Consider the following 18,445-nt stretch of genomic DNA (forward strand, 5'->3'; position numbering starts at 1 on the left):
CCAGTGGCATATTCTAGGTATGAAAGGTCCCATAGTAAAAATGAGTTTATGAAAACCTGCCCAACCTGATCCGTGGATGCTTGCAACTGATTTGCCTGAAATGCTTCTTACATTACAAATTCTCCTCTACAGTTGCTAATTTGTTATACAGTAGTTGTCGAAATTATTATACTACTAGCTGAAGAGCTCGGCGTTGCCTGGGCATAGTAACTAACTGCCTTCCTGTTCTCTCCCTCTGCAACCCCGCTCTCCACTCGCCATCCCGCTCTCTCCCTCCGAAACCCAGCTCTCCACCCGCCATCCTGCATTCTCCCTCTCAGCCCATTCTCCATCCATCGTCCCGCTCTCTCCCTCCGAAGCCCAGCTCTCCACCTGCCATCCCACATTCTCCCTCAGCAGCCCCGCTCTCCATTCACCATCCCGCGCTCTCCCTCCATAGTCCCTGACTCCACTGGCCATCCCACTCTCTCCCTCATCAGCCTCGCTTTTGCTCCGCAGCCCCGCTGTCTCCCTACACAGCCCAACTCTCCATCCACTGTCACACTCTGTCCTTCTGCAGCCCCACTCTCCAATCGCCATCCCACATTCTTCCTCCACAGCCTCGCACTCTCCCTCAGCAGCCCTTGTCTCCACTGGCCATCCCGCTCTCTCCCTCCACAGCCCTGTTCTCCATGCGCCATCCTGCTCTCCACTTGCTGTCCCGCTCTCTCCCTCCACAGCCCCTGTCTCCACAGGCCATCCCACTCTCTCCTTCCGCAGCCCCACTTTCCATCCACCATCCTGCTCTCTCCCTCTGCAGCCCTGCTCTCCATGCACTATCCCATTCTATCCCTCCACAGACCTGATCTCCATCCATATCCTGCTCTCTCTCCACAGCCCTGCTCTCTCCCTTCACAGCCCTGCTCTCTCCCTCCACAGGCCTGATCTCCATGCGCCATCCCACTCTATCCCTCTGCAGCACCGCTCTCCATTCGTATCCGGCTCTCTCCCTCGCAGCTCCGCTCTCCATCCACATCCCACACTTTCCCTCTGCAACCCCGCTCTCCTTCTGCCAGTGAGCTAGGCTGTGTACAGTGGGTGTGGCTTAATACATACACACACATACATACACTCAGCTTCTTATATATAGGTGATGTTATTACACTATAGTGCAATATATGGTTATACAGTTAATGTAATATACATATATTACATATGCATCATATACTGTATGTAATATCTGTACTATAATGTAATATTATAATATAATACTATTATATTATTATATGACAGATATTAACACCTTCACCATGGGGTCAATTTTTGTTTTTGTATTTTCATTTTTCCTCCCCTTTTCCTAGAGTAATAACTCTTTTACTTTTCTGTCCACATAGACATCTGAGGGTATGTTTTTTTAGGGATGAGTTTTATTTTGTATGAGGCCATTTAATTTATCAAAGAGTATACTAGAAGAAAAGAAAAAAAATCCAAGTGTGATGAAATTGTGAAAAAACATATTGACTTTGTGTTTTGGGAATTGTTTTTGTGCAGTAAATTTTGTGGTAAAAATTACTTTGGCATATGATTCTGCTCATGAGTATGATTACGACAATACCAAACATCCATTTTATTATTTTTGAGGTTTTAGCAATGGAAAAAAAATCCAAATTTGTATTTTTTTTGGGTTGTGCCATCATTTTTTGAGACCTGGAACTTTTTTATTTTTCAGATGTTGGAGCTATATGGTAGCTTATTTTTGGTGGGATGTTTTTACTGATACCATTTTGGGATAGATATGACATTTTCATCACTTGTTAAAGCATTTAGGCCAGAGTCACACTAGCGATTAAATCGGACGAATGCAATGCGATAAAAAATCGCATTGCATTCGTCTCAATGTTATTCTATGGTGCTGCTCCCATCATGCGTTTTTTTATCGGATCCATTCCTCGGACCGAGATAATCTCAGCATGCTGCAATTGTCACCGATTTTCGGATCGGATTCGACAATGCAAGTCTATGGATGCGATTAAAAATTGCATTGAAAATGCACCACACGTGTGACTTGCGATTAAATCGCAAGACTTCTCCAGGTCAACAGGAAAGAGCATCAGGCATTGGCATTGGATGTCAATTTGATGCTTAGATGCGAATAAAATCGGTTCATCGCCGGAAAATGGGATGACAGACGGATCCCTGGACAAGAATTCTTTCTGCGATTTCGTACCGTTAAAATGGGACCGATTTTTTATTCGTTGTGTGTGACTCCAGCCTTTACTGTGGAATTGCAGTGACCAAAAAAAATATAATGTTAGTGTTCTTGATTTTTTTCTTTTACTGTGTTTAAAAATCAGGTTTATTAGTTTTAAAATTTTATAGATGAGACTTATCGGAATGTGATGATACCATATGATGATTTTTTTAATATCTACTTTTAATAAGGCTAAAGGGAGGTGATTTGAACTTTCATGTTTATTCACTTTTTTTTACTTTTCACAGTACTTGTGATTATCTGATTGCTTTTGCTACAGATTGGGTTTCAAAGAAACTCATTGTCCTTTACGTGTGCACTGAAAGCTAAAGTTTATGAAAAAATTTTTAAGTTTCACATGAAATTTTAAAATAAATTACTTAAAACCTGAAATACTTAATATCACAGTTACTCTGTGAGAAGCAAACTTTTTAAAACAGACTACACTATTGACATTAGTCTCCATATGTTGTCTCTATCTGTTGAGCCACTGTGTCTAGAAAGATAGGTTTAAGGTACTGTCACACTTAGCGATGTACCAGCGATCCCGACCAGCGATATGACGCAGTCAGGATCGCTGGTACATCGCTAAGTGGTCGCTAGTGAGCTGCCACACAGGCAGATCTCACCAGCGACATCGCTGGGGACGGGGGTCGCTACTTACCTGTCACACCAGGCGATCCTGCGTCCTCCCGCCTGGCTCCATGCGTCGCTCGTCGTCACAGCAGGAAGCTGACGACGAGAAACAGTCCTGGACGTTCTCGCGCGATCAGCGATAACCAGCGGGGGAGCCGGTCATAGGTAAGTATCAGACACAGCGATATCGCTAGCAATATCGCTATAATGTCACAAGTTATAGCGATATTGCTAGCGATATCGCTTAGTGTGACATGCCCTTAAGACATTAAAATCACATAATACCTCAGTTTTGTAGGAAAATTGAGGTATTATTATGAGATTTGTATGTCTTATCCTATCTTCCCCCCCCCCATTGCTGGGTCTATGCCTTAGGCTGTGGAGCTTGTCTTATGGGTTTATGTACACTGGCAGTCCGATTTATAGTGTTATGGTGGTGCATTGTTTAGGGGGTTTATATTAGATACTGTGATCTATTATATGATATCTTTGGATAAGATTTATAATTGGAATTACTCTTTTTCCCACTTCTATTTTGAATTACACCTTGTTCACTTTGGCACTGTTTTCCCTGCCATATATTTATTTGCCCCAATTTTTGACTAATTATTTCTCTAACAATTGAGCTTACTGATGTGCTTTTGTATGTAGTCATCCCCTTTGAGGCATTCTGTTATTTTTAATCTTGTGATTGGATTTTAATAATTATTAATAAAGCTTTAGTATTTTATTATGTATCTCTCCATTGCTTCTGGAACTACCAGGTACCATAACTTGTGCTAATGTTTGATTTGAAATGCCATTAGTTAACTTTAGTGGACACCTTTGTGCTAATAAAACCTTTTAAGTAGAACCATCATAAATTTTATTTACGTTCAACTCTTTCCTTTCCATACTTTCCAAGTCAACTTTCCAAACAAGAATGTGCCAGGTGGGTTTAACAAATTCCTTCTATAACTGAACTTTATTCACTCAAAACTATAAAGCTCTGGAATGCCTTCCTAATTTAATATGTAATGCCAATAGTAAACTCACTTGGATTGAAAAGGCCCAAACTAATTCCTAAAATATAATCCAAACTTTTTTAGTATACCTACCTACGCAGATTAATAGTTAAATGATTTTGTTAGATCTACACCAGAAAAGGATCATCTAAATTCTCATGTTTGCTATGAATACAGAAAAAAATATTGAAACTATTATATACCATATTTTTCAAACTATAGGATGCACTGGACCATAAGACACACCCCAAATTTTGGGGTGGAAAATAGCAAATAAAGTTTTTTTTTACAAGATGGGGGTCCGCCTTATTGTCCGAACTTAAGGTATCTTACCTGAGGGCCGGCGGTGATAGAGCAGGGTCACAAGAGGCATGGTCCCTTCCTCAAGAAGCTATCAGCAGCAGAAGTGGGGCAAAGCTGCAGTCCCGGGATATCTCAGTGGTAGGACGCTGCGGGTCCAATGTCAGTGGTGAGGCATAGCAGAGTGCGTTGCATGGAGCAGGGTCCCTTCCACAGGATACCGGTGGCAGAAATGTGGTGAAGCTGCGGCCCAGTGTCCATGGCGAGCAGAGCCGAGTGCATCATTGGTTTCTCGGCAGCCATTTTCCTGAAGCCGAGGGCTGCTGAGATCTCATTCTGTGCATGCGTGGTCTCCAGCGGCCATTTTCCTGAAGCCCACAGCCTAAGGAAAATGCAGTGCGAGAGGTCAGCTGAGATCTCAATACGTGCATACGCCACCTCAGGCGACCCACAGCTTCTGAAAGATGGCCGCAGGGAAACCAATGATGCACTCTACACTGCTCACCACCAACACCAAGCTTCAGTATTGCCACACTTGCTGCTACCAGTTTCCTGAGGAAGGGATGTTGCTACACCACTGCCACAACCCCCTGGTAAGCTTGTGTTCAGACTATAAGATGCACCCTTTATTTTCCTCTCAATTTTTTGGGGGAAAAAATGTGTCTGAAAAATACGGTAGATGGTGTAGAATGCCAGAACTTCTCTACATCTGAAATTAACTGAAAGTAATTAATGTTGAAAATTAAACTTGCATATAGGTTATGTATTACATCTTTGGTGGATAAACATTCACTATAGAATATAGGATAAGGGTAAACTGTCATTGAAAAATAATGAATTCTCTCCTTTGCACATCTTGCACTCAATACAAAGACAATAAACTAACCAATCTGCTGGCCTCAACCAATTTATTGATCTGTCTCTATTCACTACAACAAAACCTTCCCATGATCCAAGAAATAAATATTAAAATTCCCCACATGTACAGGATGTACTAAATCTCTAGCTAAGTTAACCATTCCCACTCTAACTTTGTTAAAATATGGAAACCGTGGCTATAGTGGAAACCCTTTTGTTTGGGATACTGCATCTCCACAATTAATGCCGAGATGCAATACCCTCTCTTCCTCTGCTTATGCCCTCTCCCTTCAGAAATTATAAACTCATGTTAAAGAAGAAAACATTAAATGACCCATAATACATTATATAATGAGTTATTTTTTTTAAATATTAAGACATTCTACTGAATTTTGACATTTCAGAGCTCCTTTCCCATTCCCTTAGATTTAAAACATACGCTACAGGAGGGTAATAGTGCACTTCCATCCCATCAACTCATCAACTTTGATGGACCTGGCCAAACAAGAGACTTACAAACAATGGGTGAAGTTCAAATTCACATGTCAATTAATCCAATTACATTCTCAACATATATTATTTATACCTGCTGTTTTACAATTAAATGGCACCGCTGTGCCATTACTAAATTGTCATGAGAAACAAATCAAATGTCTGCTAGTTGACCTAACTAGGACAAAACATATGCATTAGCAAAAAGGCAGTGAATAACATTTGCTAAAGGTGCCAGAATTAACATGAAATCAACTACACCTAATGTCATCAACTTCTAAAAGTGTTTCTTCTAAAAATAATCCCTAATATCATTCACAAATATGTATTCAATTTCTAGAGGTTCCTGGAACTAGAGATATATTAAATAGAGCTGTGATCTTCGGGGAAGTCTTCTGCTGTAAGAGAAAAGTATAACATTCAGCACTTCAAGGGAATTGCAGATCATGCAACACATAGGTCTGCTGACTCACTCTATTATGTCCATACATCCTAGTCTATGGTAGATTTAACAAGATAACCTTTATAAAAAAATATGTGCTACATATTTATTGCTTATATGATGACACATTTTTTACAATTATTTAAAAGTGAATACATCTTGAATCTTTTATTATTGTTATTATATTAGTATGCATACAACAATTTGAAGCTTTTATATATATATATATATATTTATATATATATAGACATTGTATATTTTCAAATTGAATTCTGCCATGAAAAGAAGAAATATCAATCATCTAAACCATCACACTGAAAGTGTAGATTTACCAAATTCCCTTAGTGAAGCCTTGTTTCAAGGCAGAAAAAGGGGAAACCCTTTACCGACACAATTATAAATGTACATTTTTATTAATGAGATTAATAAAAAATAGAATAATAAATGAAAAATGGGGAAAAAAATCACAGACATAATTGACAGAAAAATATGTTTATAGAGTGTAAACATATGAAGAGCGGCTATGACATCACTGAAGAAATATCTGGACTGTAAAGTCAAGAACTTGTCAAAAAAAGCATGACATATAAATAAACAAAGGTAAGTATACCCCAACATGAAAAATAAACGTCAGAAGTTAAGCCATTCAACATGAATTACGTATATCTATTTGAATGAAAACACACCTGACGTGGGTTTCGCTAAGGCTTCATCTGGGGCATCTTGGTTCAAGGGAACTAAATATGCTGTACTATTAAAGCAAGCAGATTCAAGAATATTGTTAGATTTTATGTCTGGCATTTCATCCTCATTAATTTAAGATTAAAAATCTCTTGATCTTTACTATTTTTTGTAGCACACAAGCAATGAGTTAGTAAGTTGCTGATCAAAAGGGAGGCTTACTATGAGCCCCTCATCAATCAGAAAAACAGGGGTCCCAAGTCCCCATTTAAGTGGAGGGGTGGTGGACCATAAGCACTGAAGTTTAATTCAAAGTCTATGGCACTGATGGACATAGCAGAATATTTTTCTCAACTATCTCAATCAGTCAAATAGACATTTGTAATGTTCATTAATTACTGTATTCAAATGGGGACAACCAAGTGTATAATTAGTCTATTTAATATTGTTATTAATACTTATCATTTTTTATTTTTATATCATGCTGGCATTGAGATGAGCAAACCTCACTCTCCAGATGAATCAAAATCATCTCTACTTGTACAAAAAATTTGGATTTCACAAATCCTACAAGTCAGTTACCAGCAAGTTTGGCACTGGTGTAACAAAAAAAGAAAAAAATACAGAACAAAATAAAAAGCAAATAACCTTTATTATATTAAACATGCAAGAAAACACACACATGTTTTAAGTGGGTAAAAGTATCAAAAACTACTGTACAGTGGTTTAGGATGCATTTTTCTTATTTCTTTTTGGGTTATAAATAAAATCAGATTTGCCAAAATTGATTTTTTTTACTTGATTTGTGCTAATCCCGAAAATTGATAGCTAATCTCTACTGTGCAGGATTCAAAAATATCTGGCAGGTTTCTTCCGGTAATCCTCATCTTTGGCGCATTCAAAAATTGCACTGTAGCCAATAAAAGAAACTCTAAAAATACCTGACACTGAAATACTTAAAGTGAACCTGTCAGCAGTTTTGGCCGATATGCGAAGCGGCCACTGCCTTTCAAGGCTTATCTACAGCATTCTACTGTATAATGTTGTAGATAAGCCCCCGGTTTGACCTAGATAAGATAAGAAAAATAAGTTTTGTTATACTCACCCGGGGGCGGTCCGGTCTGATGCATGTCGCAGGTATGAATCCTCCATCTATCATCTTCTTGCGACGATGCCCTGCTTGTTGCATCATGGCTCCCCGACATTGCGCTCCTGCACAGGTGTACTTATCTGCCTTGTTGAGGGCAGACCAAAGTACTGCAGTGCACAGGTCACTGGGAAAGGTCAGAGAGCCCCAGCGCTTGCGCACTGCAGTACTCTACCCTCAACAGGGCATATAATAAGCCTGCGCAGGAGTGTGATGCCGGGGAGCAATCGCTGGACCCGGACGTGTGACACCCACCCATCAGACTGGACCGCACCGGACCGCCCCCGGGTGAGTATAATAAAACTTATTTATCTTATCTTTCAGGTCGAACCAGGGGCATATCTACAGCATTATAGAATGCTGTAGATAAGCCCTGAAAGTCAGTGGCCATATCTTATATCAGCCAAAACTGCTGACAGGTTCGCTTTAATATTCCAGATGCTGTAAGATAATCAATATATTTCAGTCTAGACTGCAATGATGACTAGAAAACAACCAGACCGAATTGCTGCGCAGTGGAACAGTTGAGTGCCAGTTGACGCTAAACAGTATATACATGGTTTTTACATATGCTTATTATACTCTGCATCTGACAACCTTTGAGAATAATAAGGTACATTTAATTTGAATTGAATAAATGTCATTCTCCTTGCTAAATTTGAGCAAACTGCCAAACTAGAACTTTGGTTGATTTGCTCATACTAATGATGTCCTGGCACACAGACAGTGAAACATTAAAACATCTGTCACATATACCTCATCCAATACATTTGTTTCTATTAAATTTAATGGGTTGACAGATGGAACAAATAAAAAACTAGATGACAAACTTTTTATTTACATCTGTCGCCGAGTTCTTTTAATATATCTTAGAATAAAGTTGTACCTCATTGACTGCTAAGATAAGCTGAGGGATTTATTCCATTAAAGTAAATGACACAAGGATGAAAAAATGATTAATTGATGAACTTTAGTAATTAATATCAATAATCCTGAGGTATTGAACTATTAGAAATGTGTTTGAGTCAATCCTTATACAAGTACATCTTATTCCAAAGAAGCAGTTTTTTGATAAGTTAATTATAATAATCCATTGTCAGGAAATCCATATCTACTGCGAGAATGAATGGACACTATCACTTACACTTTAGTATTTGCTTAGGATTCAGGATCTCCTTATACTACTGCATGTGCATGTTGGGTTGTCATATAATTACATTATATCTTAAATTTCCATTTCATGTTAACATTTTTCAATATCTACTTTGAATTTCCCATGTAACAATCTAGACTGTTAGCAGAAAAGATATTTATTGTTCAGTATTGACATGACAGCTTTCTTATAAAGCCTTATCATTTTATCAATTCCAGCATCACGTGTTTCATGAAAACATCAGCCTTTACTACACTGAAATTAGCTATGCTCAGCATTCACTGTAATACAGTATAGATTTTCCTGCCTATTAATAATTAATATTGAATGTTTTATGCTGTGCCGCAATATAAAGCAAAGTTATAAATTAATGAGCCATTTTCTCTTGCTTCTAAATGTAAATAAATATACTGCCCAAAAAAATAAAGGGAACACTTCCATTTGCAACAGGCTGTTTGTGTTCCCCGTATTTCTTTGAGCAGTGTATATATATATATATATATACAGTATACATACATACATAGTGTATATACTAATATGTTGGATTGCATATACTGCACAAATAAGATTCTTTTTTATATATTTTATTTTTTACTGCATCCAGGCCTAATTATGAGCTTCACACATGACTTATTTGTTTACCCAAAATGACCCTTTATCACATACGTTGCTGCATTTTTTATCTAAGTTGTAATTTGAGTTTGGCGAATATTTTCGCTTCCCTGCTTATTCGGCAAGCTATAGTGCTTGAATACAAACGCATGGGCCATGCACATACAGTGAACAAGTTGGTTAGACAGTGTTCATACCACCAAGAGACTGAAACACAGAGAAACACAGTACAACAAATGTGAAAAAATACTCTGCTGTAAAAAAAAATCTAACAATAAACAGCAAGTGGAGTGGAAACGCACACCCTCTTCTCGGGAAAACGCATGTGGTTTATGAAGCGCTTTTGTAAGCATTTTTGATGCTTTTGTTAAGCGTTTTAGCATGCGTTTTCCTATGCGTTTTTGCAATACAATTGAATGTATGCGGAAATGCGTGCATTTTCGCAAAATTAATGAACATGCTGCGTCTTTTTCCGCTTAGCGTTTCTGCAGCGGAAAAAAAACGCACCATTAGCACAACATGTGCGGATTCCATTATGTTTCCATGGGATGCTTTTCTTTAGCGTTTCCGCAGCAGAAACGCGCGTCTAAAAGCCCTGCGGAAACGCTTAAAAACGCAACGTTGGCACACAGCCTTAAAGTCAGCTTTATTTCTACTTTTCTAAAAACATCTTTTGAGGTTTTGCTTCTTGACTGGAAGGCTTTGCACCCTGAATCATTGCGGGAGGTGCTTCAAAATCTTTCTTTATTCTATCTATCTATCTTCTATCTATCTATTCCTTTATTTTATCATCTTCATTTTAGTTAGTTTTTTTTACTTTTCTAAATATTCTTAGGCTACAACTGCTTGTCGTGCATTTGCTTCTAAAATGTCCCAGTTCTTGACTTCTCACAGTAAGCATATGCTTATTGCTTCAAGTATATTTATGTCACAGCTCAGTCATTTTAAAGCTATGGTACATGTAACCAGGAAATTATGGTATACATCTGGCATCCCTTTCAAAATTGCTCTATGTCTGACTTTCATGTTCAGTAAGCATCAGCGGTAACTGTTCATTTCTTGTAACACAAATAGCCCATCAACCCGACATGTTGAGCTTGCTCTTATTACACAGAATGTCAGATTTCTTTCATTTCATCCTCTCCAATGCATTGTGTCAAAATGTCAATATCAACATAAAGGTGTTTTTCATAAAGCTTGAAAACCACTCATGTGGAGTGCCATACTTCTTAAAAATGTGCTGCATACAATGTGCGCTATTTTAAAACTGCAAAAATAAAAAATATTTTTTGAACAGGTGTTTAAGGAACGTGTTACAGACTTTTATCATCAGTTGTTATAGATTATATTTACAGCAATCAGTCATAATATTAAAACTACCAGCAAAATATTGTCTTGATCCCCTTCATACAGCCTAAATATTTCTGAATAGTTGAGTCTTGGACTCCATAAGAACTGTGAAGGTGTCCTTTGATATTTTATGCAGAAATGTTAGCAGCAAATCCTTTAAAAGGCTTTTCTCAACATTATAAATCGGTAAAATTGCCAAGTGTAAGAACAAGCAAATTCACAATTGGCCTCCTATTAAAAATGTTCTACATTATAACAAAATAGGATTTTTAATTGAAAATTTTCTGTTCATTGCCTAGGTAGCTGAAAACTCTGCAATCTATCATCAGAGGTCCAACTCCTAAGCAAGGAGCACAGCAGTTGCTTACTCTTTGCGTTATAGCTGCAGATACTGCTTTGTAGCTCGATGGATTCTTGGAGCTGACTAGCTCCTTTGCCCCTGGACATCTGTGATGCTGCTGAGTCAAATCTGCATGCGCAATGATGATACTGGTTCTAACTCTCATTCCTCCCTGCCTCCCTATCTCAAACAGAAAGCTGGGAGACATGCGAGTAGTGCACTACTGAAGATAGAAGGTGACACAACCTCTTTAGATCTTATAAGTTGCAAAGAGGAGTTTTCATGTTTAGGACATTTTTTCCACCCAGACACAAGATAGTTGTTTGAAAAATTTTAAGGCCACACCAATAAATTAAATTCCATAAAAAGTACCTTAAACCATTCCTGAATAACTTTAATCCAGGAAAATTCTGACACACTGTTACTGTCATTTGGGATTACTATTTGCATGAAGAGTCATTCTTGAATTAGAATAATGTTTACATAGGTAGTGTCAACCATATAAATGCTACATTTTCCTAATAGAACATTGACCAGAGAGTCATGTTCTTCTGGCCTGTTTGCTTTCTTCCAATAGTGTATCCTGGAACCATTTCTTCCTTAAGTGAGTAATGAGCACATTCACTGACATCCACAACATGTAAAAGTAAACATAATTTAGAAGCGTAGGTTACTTTCTTTCATTGCTCCATGTTCTCCCATAGTACAGATATAACTCTCATATGTGCTTTGCAGGCTCTGAGCAGACTTCTACATGATATTCTGCATGCTGTGATGTCCTGCATGTTCTGATACATCTAGCACGGCGATTGTGTGCCTAGGCAGACAGTGTAGAGTGGGAACTCCAGCTTGGCTCAGCATCTGACTCCGGGTGTCCTAAGTCATGTGTGCAGTTAGCACAGCTGAGTGTCAGAGCGATCACAACCACCAGACTAGATTTCTCTGGGGGTAGCTATAGGAACACTCAACTAGTGTCATTATTTGCTGTACTCCTGTGACTTCTAACTGGGTATAGCTCCGAGTGCTCTCTGTTAGTGTACCGCACTGTGAAGCAACCGAGCAGGTACTCTGCACTCTGTCCACATGGAGTGACCTTTAACTCCGTGTGTTTACGGTACTTGCACACTGCATCACTCCGCTCCGTCATTGTTCTTTAGCTGCGGTTCTCCATCACCGCACAGTGGACCCCGGGTTGCAATTGCATCTTCTTATACCTTATATTTGGTACGGTCCTTGAACCCTAATAGGTGGTCCCTAAAAAAAGATTTTGTAAATCGCTTGTCAACTTTTAATCCTTATAGCGACCTAACAAAAAAAATTATATTTCCAAAATTGTGCTGATATAAAGCTGACATGTGGGAAATGTTATTTATTAACTATTTTGCGTGACAGCACTCTCTGATTTAAGGGTACAAAAATAAAATTTTAAAAATTGCAAAATTTTTCAAATTTTTGCCAAATTTACATTTTTTTCATGAATAAGCGCAAGTTATATCTAAACATTTTTACCACTAACATGAAGTACAACATGTCATGAAAAAACAGAATCTCAGAATCAGTGGGATGTGTTGAAGCATTCTAGAGCTATAACCTCATAAAGTGACAGTGGTCAGAATTGTACAAATTGGCTTGATCATTAAGTACCAAATTGGCTCTGTCACTAAGGGGTTAGAAAGCAGAAACCTTGCAAATATTGCTAATAAAGCTAATTTGCAATGTGGTTTGAATAATTCTGATTACAACTGATCATTTGCTTATTTACAGACTATATCCATGTCTATGAACATTGATACTCTTCTACTTTATTGCTAATTTAGCCTTTAAAATATTGTGTAATCATTAACAAAATAAGACCAAGTATTAATACTAGTTATGACCAAATCTGCAGATATTTAAATTCAAATTTAAAATCAGCAGATTGCTCAAATTTAGTAAGGAAATTCAATGTGCATTCAATATATTTGGTTCACTTTCTTGTAGTGAAAAATACTAATAGTCTTGCAGCTTACCTGTGCAGCCACAGTCTCAGCTATTCATATGGTCCTCTGATATGTCCAGCCTCTTTTTCCTTCATGGTGTGATATTACATTCTCTTTTGGCATCTGTAGTCTATTCCTATATTTCAACACAGAGTATTCTTCTGATGTCAAGTTTCAAATCGTGACTAGAGATGAGCAAAATTGTTCGTATTTTGTCCCCGAATCTGATTTTGACATATTCAAGCCATATTTGAACACTATTCGTGCCGAATGTTTGTCTTATGATTGGCTCCGAATATATTTGGAAATTTCTACTTTCATTGACTCTTATGACATTCTGCTGGGTTCAACGAATATTGCAAAAACAAAATTCGATTCCGATCGTATTCGGAACCAAATCTGGACAAATTCACTAATCTCTAGTCGTGACTAGTGTTGAGCATTCCGATACCGCAAGTATCGGGTATCGGCCGATATCAGCGGTATCGGAATTCCGATACTTAATTCCGATACTTTTTTCATATCGGATTCCGGGATCGGAATCGGAATAGGAAGTTCCCATCATGCTATGAGCCTGCTTGCTTTGATTAAGCCAATGGGAATCCTCCGAAGTGTGGGCACATCCTGTTAGGCATGTAGGCATGTTAACTATTGGCATGGCTGTGATTGGCTGCCGAAATGATGTCATGATGCACTATAAAAGCCACCGCAGCCGCCATTTCTGGTCACTCTGCTGTGAATTCAGTTAGGGACAGGCTGCTGTAGAAGACTGTGAGGGACAGTTAGAAATAGCGATTCTAAAAACAATATTGTGCTTTATCCAGGCTACATAAACCACCACTGTAGCTTGCTTTTCCCTAGCAGCGCTGTTTTCACAGCTGTCTGCAAGGGCTGTGTGAGTGCAGCTCACGCTGTGGAGTGGGTCCTGCAGCCACGTCAGGCTGTAGGCCACCCAGTGTGATCACTGCTGCCTCATACATCTTTTATTTTTTGAGCTGCATTTTTTAAATAATTTCAATCTAGTGTGCTTCCATCCGTATCCATATACGTTGGTTGCAAACACTAGTAGTAGACAGCGGAGCCTTTCTGCAGCCTTTCAGTGCTAGTGTCCACTTTGCTGCACTGTTCACGGCTGTCTGAGAGGTCTCTGACTGTGTGTGAGTGCAGCTCACGCTGAGTAGTGTGTCCTGCAGCTACGTCTGGCTGTAGGACGCTCAGCGTGCGTCACTGCCTCACACATATTTTTATTTGAGTGCAGCTCATTTTTTCTTCTATTAGTGTGCATCCATCCGTCTCCATCTACGGTGGTTGCAAACACTATATAGGAGTACACAGCGGAGCCTTTCTGCAGCCTGTCAGTGCCAGTGCCCACTTAGCTGCACTGTTGACGGCTGTCTGAGAGGTCTCTGACTGTGTGTGAGTGCAGCTCACGCTGAGTAGAGTGTCCTGCAGCTACGTCTGGTTGTAGGACGCTCAACGTGCGTCACTGCCTCACACATATTTGTCTCTGAGTGCAGCTCATTTTTTCTTCTCCTATTAGTGTGCATCCATCCGTATCCATCAACATTGGTTGGTTGCAAACACTATATAGGAGTAGATAGAGGAGCCTTTTTTTCTGGCTTGTGCCCTGCCGGCGCAGCCAGATTAGTATTACCCAATTTTTTTGGAGCCTCATCTTTTGCATTGTAGGTTACCTGCCTGCATTGTAATAGCTCCAAAAAGTTGGTGATACTATCAGTTTCAATTCTTTGTTCTCATACTTTGAGTTTGTTTCAAACAAAGAAACCACATAAAAAGTTCACCAAACACTACATTTTGAACTTGTGTAGGCCACATCAGCTCCTATTAAAGTCTAGTCCACACACACACACTTCATAAAATTAGTGTTTCTTGTACCTGTAACCAGCTGTTCAGGAATAAGCACACTAAGGCCCCCCTTTGTCCTTTTTTGCCTATCTTAAGCAGTCTTGCAAGATGAAGAAGGCAGGGAGTAAGGCGCGGGGGCGTGGGCGTGGGCGTGGAGTTTCAGCAGGGAGAGGACGTGGGGATTCTGCAGGGAGAGGACGTGGGGATTCTACAGGTAGAGGACGTGGGGATTCTGGGCCTGCTGCGGGCACCAGTGGATCAGCATCCCCCAGTTTTAGCAGGCAACAGTCCTTTATGCGCAGCTTTGTAGGACCTCAACGTACCCCACTGCTGCGGGAGGAACAAATTGAAGCCGTTGTCGGATGGATGGCAGCTAACGCATCGACTTCAATTACTTCCGCATCCTCTCAGGGTCAGAGCACCGAAGAGCAACCATCTGTCTCTTCACCACCTGCCAAAGTGCCCAGGCAGTCAGAGAGACATGGACAGGAGCCATCACAATCTCTACTTCTGTTCTCGGAATCTGTTGGCTTGGAAAGAGGGGGCCAGCCAAGCAGCATTCCTGAATGTGAAGAAGAGGGAGTATGCAGTGATGCGCAACTTCTTTGTCCCTCTGAATCTGAAGAGGCGAGTGGGCCAGTGCCTATGGTCAGCACACCTCAGTACGCATCAGATGATGACGAGACTCAGTTGCCACTTTCTGGTGCGTACGGTGCTGGCGAGACAACCCCGGAGAAGCAGCTGTTTGAAGAGGGGAGGGAAGATGATGAGGTCCTTGACCCATCATGGCGTGAGCAACAGGAAGGTGGTGGGAGCAGCTCGGAGGAAGAGATTCCCCTACCGGCCAAAACAGGAGGCAGAGGGAGGGGGAAGACTTGGTTGCCTGTACCCTCCACTTCGGCACCCGTTAGGAGCATTCCTCCTTCCAAAGGCAAACCGGGCGCTCACAAGAGTTGCAGTGCGTGGTCCTTTTTTGACACAGTTGCAGATGACATTTGCTTTGTCAAATGCAAGCTGTGTCATCAGAGAGTCAAAAGAGGGAGAAATGTCAGCAACCTCAATACCACAAATATGTGGAAACATGTGCGCACCAAGCACGAGTTGGAGTTGCAGAGACACCCTCAAGACGTAGGCCAACGTACAGCACCACCTACCACCTCTTCAGTTCGTGTTGGGCCCTCTTCCTCCAGCTCACACACTGCTGGTTCGGCTTCCTCACAGGATCGCCAAGGAAGAACCTCTGCCACTGTTGTCCGGAGACCCTGTCAGATTCCACCCATAACAGCACGTTCCCATCCATCACAGCCATCGGTAGCACAGGCATGGGATAAAAGGCGCCCTTACTCGGCAAACCATCCCCGAGCACAGTCTCTGAATGCTGGCATTGCCAAACTTCTGGCAGTTGAAATGCTGTCATTCAGGCTGGTGGACACTGACACCTTCCGGGACTTAATGGCATTGGCAGTCCCCCAATACAACGTGCCCAGCCGCTTTTATTTCAGCAGGCGAGCCGTCCCTGCCCTGCAGAAACATGTTGAGGGCAAAATAAAACATGCGCTACTAAACGCCGTTAGTAGCAAGGTCCACCTGACCACCGATGCGTGGACCAGTAACCATGGACAGGGACGATACCTTTCCCTCACTGCCCACTGGGTCAATGTTGTGGAGCCGGGTACGGATCTGGAGAGTGGCGCTGTACGTGTTCTTCCAACGCCACGGATTGCAGGACTCCAGTCTGTACACATAGACTCCTCCTCCTACTCAAGTTCCTCAGAAACAGCAGAGCAGGAGCCTGTTACGACCGATATGAGCACAGCCGTGGCCAAACGTCAACAGGCTGTACTCAAATTAATTTCTTTGGGGAATCGAAGCCACACAGCGCAGGAGCTCTGGAATGCTATCAAGCTGGAGAGCGATGTGTGGTTTGGGCCAGCGAATCTCCAGCCGGGCTTGGTAGTGTGTGACAATGGCCGAAATCTGGTGGCAGCTCTTGGCCTAGGCAACCTCACACACATCCCATGTCTGGCACATGTTCTTAACTTGGTCGTGCAGAGCTTTCTGAGGGACTATCCGGATCTTGATGCACTGTTGCACAAGGTCCGCATAGAGTGCGCTCACTTGCGACGTTCCAGCACGGCAAGATCGCGCCTCGCTGCTCTGCAGCGACGATTTGGCCTTCCAGAACATCGCATCATATGTGACCTACCCACCCGGTGGAATTCAACGTTACATATGTTGGAGCGGTTGTGTGAGCAGCAGGCAGCAGTCATGGAGTACCAGCTGCATCAGGCGCAAACAAGTCGCACTGTGCGCCGTTCACACTTCAGCACCATTGAGTGGGCCTCTATGAAGGACATCTGCCTCGTTTTGCGTGCCTTCGATGAATCCACGCGGATGGCGAGTGCAGATGATGCACTAGTCAGCATGACTGTCCCCCTTATCTGCCTGCTTCAACAAACACTGCAAGCACTAAGGGATGAGGTTTCAGAAGAGGTGGAGGATGAGGAGTCCCAAATGCCATCTGCTTCTGGACAGTCTGCGCTACGTGTTTCCTCACAAAGGCCTAGGCAGGGGACACTTTGTGAGGAGGATGAGGAGGAGTCGATGGAGGAGGAAGACATCTCTCCAGAGGAGGGAGGTACACAAACCTCTACTCAGTATGTACAGCGAGGGTGGGGTGATGCAGAGCAGGTCGAGGTCACGCCTCAAACAGGGGACAGCGGTTCTTTGGCAGTTGGGAGTCTGCAGCACATGGTTGATTTCATGCTGCAGTGCCTGAGAAACGACCGCCGCATCGCCCACATTCTCGTCTCGGCTGATTATTGGGTGTACACCCTCCTAGATCCTCGCTACCGGGACAGCGTACAAAGGCTCATACCAACGTTGAACCGGGAGCGTAAAATGCGGGAGTACGAAGAGTCACTGGTGCAGTCCATAATGTTTTCCATTCCACCCGACAGCATTGTTGCAAGTGCTTTACAAAGCAGCTCTGTGCGTCGAGGCAGTGGAGGAAACTCTGCACAAAGAGGGAGCAGAGGCAGTGCCGCAGCACAAGGCAAGACCACTATGGCCCAAATGTGGCAAAGTTTTGTGTGTCCACCACAATTGTCTACACCATCAGCGACGCCTCGAGTCAGCAGGAGGCAACGCTTCCGTCAGATGGTGTCAGACTACATGTCTTGCCCTGTCGCTGTACTCCCAGATGGCTCTTCCCCCTTCAAGTTTTGGGTCTCTAAGCTGGATACATGGCCAGAGCTTAGCCAGTATGCATTGGAGGTGCTGGCTTGCCCTGCTGCCAGTGTATTATCGGAACGTGTCTTTAGTGCCGCAGGTGGTGTACTAACAGACCGTCGCA

The 18,445-nt window shown here is 41.6% G+C and overlaps 1 protein-coding gene across 3 annotated transcripts in view; it reads left to right on the plus strand.

Annotated features, from left to right (window-relative positions):
* CSMD1 (CUB and Sushi multiple domains 1) overlaps nt 1-18,445 on the plus strand; it is a 2,734,739-nt gene that overhangs the window by 410,433 nt on the left and 2,305,861 nt on the right. The gene's annotated exons all lie outside the window — the stretch shown is intronic.

This window comes from Dendrobates tinctorius, unplaced genomic scaffold, assembly GCF_039654945.1.
Source record: "Dendrobates tinctorius isolate UK_male_01 unplaced genomic scaffold, ASM3965494v1 ptg000107l, whole genome shotgun sequence".
NCBI lineage: Eukaryota > Metazoa > Chordata > Amphibia > Anura > Dendrobatidae > Dendrobates > Dendrobates tinctorius.